General features: G+C 40.9%; 1 pseudogene; it reads left to right on the top strand.

Moving 5' to 3' along the window:
- The first annotated feature begins 6,233 nt into the window (after positions 1-6,233).
- LOC114613261 lies at positions 6,234-6,826 on the top strand (annotated as a pseudogene).
- The last annotated feature ends 1,492 nt before the right edge of the window (positions 6,827-8,318 follow it).

The following is an 8,318-nucleotide window of genomic DNA, read 5'->3' as shown; positions in this document are numbered from 1 at the left end:
GTTCTACACTGTAGCTCAGTCTGGCCTGGAAGTAGCCCAGATAGGCCTGAAGCTCATCAAGGAATTACCTACTTCAGACTCCTAAACAACATTCATTCATTGTAATTATGAAAGTTTAATACGTGTACATATAATACATGTATTACATTATATAATGTAGCACATTATATAATGTACATGTAATACATTATATATATACAATTTAAAAGACAAATAATACTGTGCTATGTGATTGTGTTCTGTACACTGCTTTTTTATTTAGCTCATGAACATCTTTTTATAATATAATATAATGTATGTTATATATAAATATTATATTATAAAAGGATGTTCATATATAAAAGATGTTATAAGTATTATATATAGGATAAATATATATATACATACATATATATGTATGTATGTATATATATATTCCCTTCTTTTTAATGGCTATATGGTATTGTACTGAATAGTGCACTATAAGTTAGATGCTTCCTAAGCCTGTGCTAATATAGCATATTCTTTCATAAAAACAGAGCCCCCAAAAGAAAAGTTAAGTGACAGTTTGGGACTTGAGATGACAACCTCATCACAGGAAGGATGCTATGGATCCTAGAAAAGACACAAACTAAAAAATGTTTTGACAGCCCATGTACCTCCAGGGACAAAATTGGAAGGCATAAATGCCCCCTAGAGAAAGCCACTCTTCCTCCCACCAAGGCTCACATTTCATTGGTTGGGACAGAGAGGGGTCCTGGATCCCCAAAAGAAGTATCCAGGAACATAAACTGAATGTAGGAAGCAGTTTGCTTTACACGAACAAATTGGTTTTGCAGAAACAGGAAATTTCTCTCGTATTTTAAGTCTGAAAATAGAAGAACTATGCTGGATGCAGAGGGATTTGAGGAATTTGGCTAGCGTTGTGAAGTAACTTTTATGTGCATTTTGAATCTGACAATTATGCACTTCCCAGAAAGCCTTTTAGTGAGAATCAAGAATGCTCACACAGTAATAGAACAGGGAAGAAAATATTTGTAAATATGTCTGTTCTCAAAGGTGCAGGGAATGGGTCCCTTTGCATTCTGAGGGAGAGTATAGCAGGCATGGCCTGACTCCTCTTCCAGCTGGCTTTCTAGTTTCTGCCTGCTGGCCCTGGTGGTTTCCTGCCTAGCTCATTTGGTTACACTCAGAGGTTGCACACACACCTGCCTTTGTCTGGAAGGTGCTTTCTCCCTCCCTAACCCCCCAGGTTTCTACGATTCAACTATTCCTTCCATTCTTTCATCCTCAGCATAATGGAAGCTGTCCCCAAATACTCAGTGTAAGCTTCCTCTATCTATATTCTGTGATAACCTGTCTCGTTTGTGATTTTTTTTGTCTTTAGAGCAGTTACCATAATTATAATAACACATTGATTTTTGTGATTACTGATTGAAGTGATGATACCCTCCACTAGGAAGCATGTGTATTTCTTCATGACTGAATTCCTAAAGCCTTATAAAGGTCTGACATGAAATAGATATCCATTAGACATTCAATAAGTGCATGTTTTTAAAGAGTGATCTCTGTCAAAATTGTCAAATGCATTATGATGTGGCTCAATCATTCAAATTAAACAATCTGTCCTGTAGAAAAGTACACACTATTCTAAGATGTCAAGGCATGTATGTATGTTGGTTAATATAGTACCTCTATTAGCAGAGGCTTTGAATAAGTCTACAGTATGGTATATTCATTAATGGAATACTATGTAACCATCAAAAATAATGAGATAATGTAGTGGCATAAAAATGTAGAAGGAGAGATTAAGACAGAGCTTGAAGTAATTTTTAGACCAGTGAAATGACTGTAGATTATAATAGCAAACTTATGTCATGCTTGATATGGTGGCTTAGGCTGGTAATCCCAGCACTCAGGAGACAGAGGCCTTGAAGATCAAGAATTCAAGGTCACCAACAGTGACTCCTGATGCAGAGTGTGTGTTTGAGGTGATAATGCTGTGTTAATGAAGGTTCATCAATTATAACAAATGTATCGGTTTAGTTAGGGACATCAGTAATGAAGGAAGCCATAACCATGGTAGTACATGAGGGAAAAACAGGTTTGAAGCACAGAAGAATTGAGAGTCTGGCACATGCTAGGCAACTGCTTTACTAAAGAGTTACAGACTCAACCTTAGTTTTACTTTAAAAAATGTTTATTTAGCACTTGGGAGGTAGAGGCAGGTAGGTCTCTGAGTTTGAGGTCAATTTGGTCTACAGAGTGAGTTTCAGAACAGCCAAGGCTACACAGAGAAACCCTGTCTAAAAAAAACAAAACAAAAGTATTATAAATGAGGGGTTGTGAATGCTACAACACACGTGTGAAGGCCAGAGAACGTCTTTGTCGAGTTGGTTTTCTCTCTCCATGTTGACATGGGATCCTGGAGTTAAACTCAGGTCCTCCAGCCTGATCAACAAGCACTTTACCCACCGAGCCATCACAGCAGTCCTTTTGTTTTGAACAGTCTGTTTTGTCTGTTTTGTTTTTGAAAAAGTATCTCACTAAGCTGCCCAGACTTTCTTCGAAGTGTAATCCTCCTGTTTCAGCCTCCCAAGTACCAGGAATTACAGGCTTGCACCACCAGGCCTGGTCTGAGACTCTTGTACTTGCAACTTAGTTTTATTCTGAACTTAAAGAGGCTTTAAAATTTGAAGTCTGTTTCTAAAAAGCCTACAAGCCATATGTAGGATTCTAATTATTTATTTTACATTGATGTACTTTCTGAATTTCCTACAGTATATGTTACTTTTATAATTAAAAAGCACTAAAGGAACTGGTGTTATTTCTCAGGGGTAGTACAGTTGTCAAGCATGCATGATACCCTGGATTCAGTCCTCAGGGCCAAGGCAGAAAGAAAAGGGGTACCCGACATGGTAGCTTGTCTTAGTTACTTTTCGGTTAATATGATAAAATGCCCTGACAATAGGAACTTAAGGAACCGGTTTGATTCAGTTCGGCTCACAGTTCCAGGATACAGTTCATCATGTTGGGGGAGTCACACATCAGGAGCTTGTGGGAGCTGTTCATTACTGCATCCATGTCAGGAAGCAGAGAATGATAAATGGATATGTTCAGTTCACTTTCTCCCTTTATACAGTCTGGGATTCCAGCCCAGAAAAAAGCTCCAACTGCCTTGGGTAGGTCTTCCTACCTCAGTTCTGATGGTTCCACACAGTGTGGCCATAAGTCCCTTTCCCAGGTGATTCTCGGTCTCATCAAGTTGACAGTTGAGATTAACCATCACAGTGGCACATACCTATTACCCCAGTACTTGAAAGGCCATGGCAGGAGGATTGTGAGTTCAAGGGCAGCCTGAGATACACAAAAGAACCTGCCTCAAATACCTCCTCTCCTAAACCTCCAAAACAAACAAATAAAACAAATAAATAAAAAACCAAAACAAAAAAATACTAAAGATCAAGAAAAAAGGAAAAAGCCAGGCATGCTGGTACATACCTTTAGCCCAGCTCTTGAGAGGTAGAAGCAGATAGGCAATTATCTGTAAGTTTAAGGCCAGGCTGGTCAACATTATTCCAGGATAGCCAGGGATACAAAATGAGACCCTGTAGATAAAGGTGATGATGATGATGATGAAGAGGAGAAAGAAGAGGAGGAGGAGGGAGAGGAAGAGGAGGAAGAAGAGGAAGAGGAGGAAAGCCAAGACATTATTTTTACAGTCCATTCTGTGTATTCAAATGTATACATAGAAACAGGCTAATATGCAACATGCTCATAGCTCGCTGGCCAACAGTAACAGTGCACATGCACTTTTTCACCCACACAGTTTTGTGCTACCTTAAAATGCCCTAAACAGGCATGAAGCATTGTGACGGTGATTGGTGTGGTGCTTTGAAATATGGATCCATGGAGAGAATATGGATCCATGGAGAGATGGCTCAGCGGTTCAGAGAACTGGCTGTTCTTCCAGAGGTCCTGAGTTCAATTCCCAGCACTCACGTGGTGGCTCACAACCATCTATAGGGAAATCTGAATCCTTCTTCTGGCATGCATGTGTACATGCAGAGAGAGCACTCATATAGATTAAATAAATAAATGAATCTTTAAAAAAAAGAAACTTGGATCCAAATGTTACAAAGCCACTACTTACTCTAATTGCTAAGGGACACCTCAGAAGATCCTGCCATTAATCGTCTGTGTAAAATTTTTTATAGTTTCATTTATTTAAGAGGAGGCATGCCATAGAACATGTTTGGAGGCTAGAGGAAAACTTAGAGGAGTTGTTTCTTTTCTTGCACCATGTGTGTCCTGGGGATCCAAGGTCATCAGGCTTGGCAGCAAGAACCTTTACCCACTGAGCCATTTTGCCATCTTAAATGTGAAACTTTTGTGTGTTTGTTTTGTTTCTTGTTTTGTTTTTTGGGTTCTTTTTGCAGTGGTGGTGGTGGGGGTGTTGAGGCTCTTTTTGTAGCCCTGGCTGTCCTGAACCTCTGTAGATCCCATTGTCCTTGAATTTACAGAGATACACCTGCCTCTGCCTCTCTCTGCCTCTCTCTGCCTCTCTCTGCCTCTCTCTGCCTCTCTCTGCCTCTCTCTGCCTCTCTCTGCCTCTCTCTGCCTCTCTCTGCCTCTCTCTGCCTCTCTCTGCCTCTCTGCCTCCCTGCCTCTGCCTCAAGTGCTGGGGTCAAAGGTATACACAACACCATGCCCACCTCCTGTGAAATTTTTGAGGACAGTTTTTCTCCAGTGCTACAGAGACACAAGTTTCCTTCCTTCTTCCTTTCCTTTCTTCCTTTTGTTTTGTTTTGTCTTGTTTCTTAAAACAGAGTCTCCCTATGTAGCCCAGGCTGGCCCAGAAGACAGAGATTCACCTGTCTCTGCCTCTCAAGTACTGGGATTAAAGCACAGAGACAAATTTCTTTAGCTTGTGGTAACATCGTGTCCATCATTAGGCACACTCTGGTTTTCCCCCATTTGTGCCTTTGCTTACTTATCCTTCTCCCCAGCCATAAGATATGTACGTATATAATGTGTAAGTCCTTTAGGTATATAGGCACTCCAAAAAATACATACTGCAGTTTAATGAATAGGTATGACTTTAGCCTCTGTAACTGGTATTCTACCATAGATCGTAAGTCTCTCTTCCTTGTATGACACATACTTGTAAGAGTGTTATGTGGCTCAAAGTCTATCTCCTGACTGGGTGCTATACGAAACTGCTATGTGTTTGCTTATGTGCCATGTATGAGAACTGCTGACTCGTTAGGCATATATATGTTTACATTCATGAGATATAGTTAGATGGCACCTAAGATGGCTTTGCAAGCTTATACTGCCACTAGTGACTCCTTCCCCTCACATCCTTTCCAAACTTGGTAGGTACCATCTCACATCTTACGTTTGCTGGCCTTATTGGTACAAGTGATAATAATTTGTTTTTGTTATTATTGTCGTTGTTTTGTGCTGGGGATTAAACCCATGGACTCACACATAGTAAGAGTAAATTCTACTATTGAGTGATACCCCATAACTTAATTTACATTGCTTAAAGTGTTCTAAGACTGAACATCCATTGAAGTGGAAATCAGTTGTGGCACGTGATGTCCTTCCGGAAGCTGTCTTGTGAGAGGGCATGCACGTGCCACAATTGAGTTGTTAAAAAGCCAGAAATTTCCACTTCAACCCATCTCTCCACACGTTTGTCAGCTATTCTTTTTTTTTTTTTTTTTTTTTTTGTTTTTTTGGGTTTTTTTTTTTGAGACAGGGTTTCTCTGTGTAGCCCTGGCTGTCCTGGAACTCACTCTGTAGACCAGGCTGGCCTCGAACTCAGAAATCCACCTGCCTCTGCCTCCCAAGTGCTGGGATTAAAGGCGTGCGCCACCACCGCCCGGCTTTGTCAGCTATTCTTATTACTCTGGTTTTTAATCCTTCTTTTTCTTTTTGAGGCAGAGTCTCTTGTATCCTAGGGTGGACTCAGTTTACTACATAGATGAAGATGATCTTGAATTTCTAATCCTTTTGCTTCTACTTCCCCAGTTCTGGGATTACAGAGGCATGTCACCAAGTCCAGCTTATGCAGCGCTGGAGGTCACACTCAGAGCTTTGTGCATGCTAGGCAAGCATTCTGTTAACAGAGCTCCATCTGTGGTCCCTTTGTCAGCCATTTTGATTTCTATGACTTACTACTATATTCATTGCTCAATTTTAATCAGATTTCTGGCCTTTTTTTTTTCAATGTATAGGATTGAAACCCTCAGAGAGTTTATAGAAACTTTCACTACCGGAAGCAAACAAAGGATCAGTGGGCCAGAGATGACCCTGCCTTCTTGGTCCTCTTAAGTCTCTGTGTGCCCACCGTAGGATTTGGCTTTGTGCTGGACATGGGATTTTTTGAGACAATAAAGCTGCTCCTGTGGGTCGTGTTCATAGACTGTGTAGGCGTTGGCCTTCTCATATCAACTTTAATGTGGTTCATCTCAAACAAGTACCTGGTGAAACGCCAGAGCAAAGACTATGATGTGGAGTCGGGCTACGCCTTCGACGTGCATCTGAACGCTTTCTAGCCACTGTCATTCTGCATTTTATCCAGCTCTTCTTCATCAACCATGCTATTCTCACAGACACATTTATTGGATATTTAGTTAGAAATACCTTATGGTTGATTGCTGTTGGCTATTATATCTATGTGACCTTCCTGGGATACAGTGCACTGCCATTTTTGAAAAATACAGTGATCCTGCTCTATCCAGTTGCACCTCTCATTGTGCTGTATGGGCTCTCACTGGTGCTGGGATGGAACTTTACCCACATGTTGTGTTCCTTCTACAAGTACAGAGTGAAGTGACAGCAGACTAGCCAAACTGATGTTGAGATGAGTTCTTGTAAATCTGTAAATAGACTCAAGATGTAAAGTTTTACAAATTCAAGGTGATATTAACACTTGTCTAGACCATTCCTTAAAACTAAATGTACATTTCTAATAAATATTTTTAAACTAAAAAAAAACCTAACCCTAACCCTAACCCTGAATGTATAGGATGAGTTCCTTGTACATTCAAGATACTAATCTTGATTGTTACAAAACTCCAGAGAATAGCTGTGTGTGGTGGCACACACTTTTAGTCCCAGCACTCAGGAAGCAGAGGTAGATGATCTATGTGAGTTCAAAACCATCCTGGTCTACAAAGCAAGTTTCTGGATAGCCAGAGATACAAAGAGAAACCCTGTCTCAAACGAAACAAAACAGATTGAGGTACTTTGTGGGAGGAGCAACGGCACGATGTGGCACAAGATATCTGACAGGTTTTCTGGAGATGCTGCAAAGGTCTCCAAAGATTATTTATTTTTTAATCTGTGTGGTTTTGTCCTAATAATGAATTAAGCTTTCGATTTTATTTATTTTCTCTTCTGTTTTATTTTTAAAAAAAAATACATAGATTGGGGAGATAGTTCAGTCATTGACATGCCTTTGTACAAGCACAAGGACCTGCTTTCTAGTTGCATGAAAAAGCCAGGAATGACGATGTGCACTCAGAATACCAGTGCTGAGTCAGCAGAGACAGGGAGATCCCGGGGACTCACTGGGTAGCCAGACTTCCTAGTCAGTAAGTCTCAGGCTCTAATGGGAGGCTCTCAGAGGTGATGCTGAGGAGTGATACCTGAAATTGGGCTGTGGCCTCTGCACACACATGCACACACAAAACAGTATTCAGGATCTACAGCGTGTCTTAACCAATACACCCTATATTGATAGGATGCTTGTCCAGCATGCATGAGGTCTTAAGTTTGTACTCTAGTACCTCAGAGACAATTTCCTACTACTTATCTGATGACGAGATCCTAATTCATTTTTCAAATAAATCCACTTTATTCCTCAGCCAAAGCAAACCTAATTCTTAGACATGAACTACTTTCTAAAGATATTTTTCATTTATTTATTTATTTCCACTCTGCCTTTTCTCTTTCTTATCCATCAATAAACGTGGCCACACTCCTATTGGATCCAAAACCATACAAGGGCCTGTGGTGTCAATCTTCTAGGGCTAATTTAGGCACAGTTTCAGGGACTTAGGAATCTGTTTCATGGACTCAAGAAGTTAGCTCTGCCACCATTGCTGACAGACTCAAAGTAATACTAAGGAAGAAGGAATGAAGGAAGAGAGGGAGAGAGAGGGAAGGAGGGAGGGGGAGGAAGGGAAGGAGGGAGGGAAGGAGGAAGGGGGGAGGAAGGGAAGGAGGGAGGGAAGGAGGGAGGGAGAGAGGGAAGGAAGGAGGGAGAGAGAGGGAAGGAGGGAGGGGGAGGAAAGAGGGGAAGGAGGGAAGAGGAGAAGGAGGAA

The sequence above is a fragment of the Grammomys surdaster genome, unplaced genomic scaffold, assembly GCF_004785775.1.
Source record: "Grammomys surdaster isolate TR1022 unplaced genomic scaffold, NIH_TR_1.0 126198, whole genome shotgun sequence".
NCBI classification, from domain to species: Eukaryota; Metazoa; Chordata; class Mammalia; order Rodentia; family Muridae; genus Grammomys; species Grammomys surdaster.
This window is presented reverse-complemented; position numbering and strand designations above follow the sequence as displayed.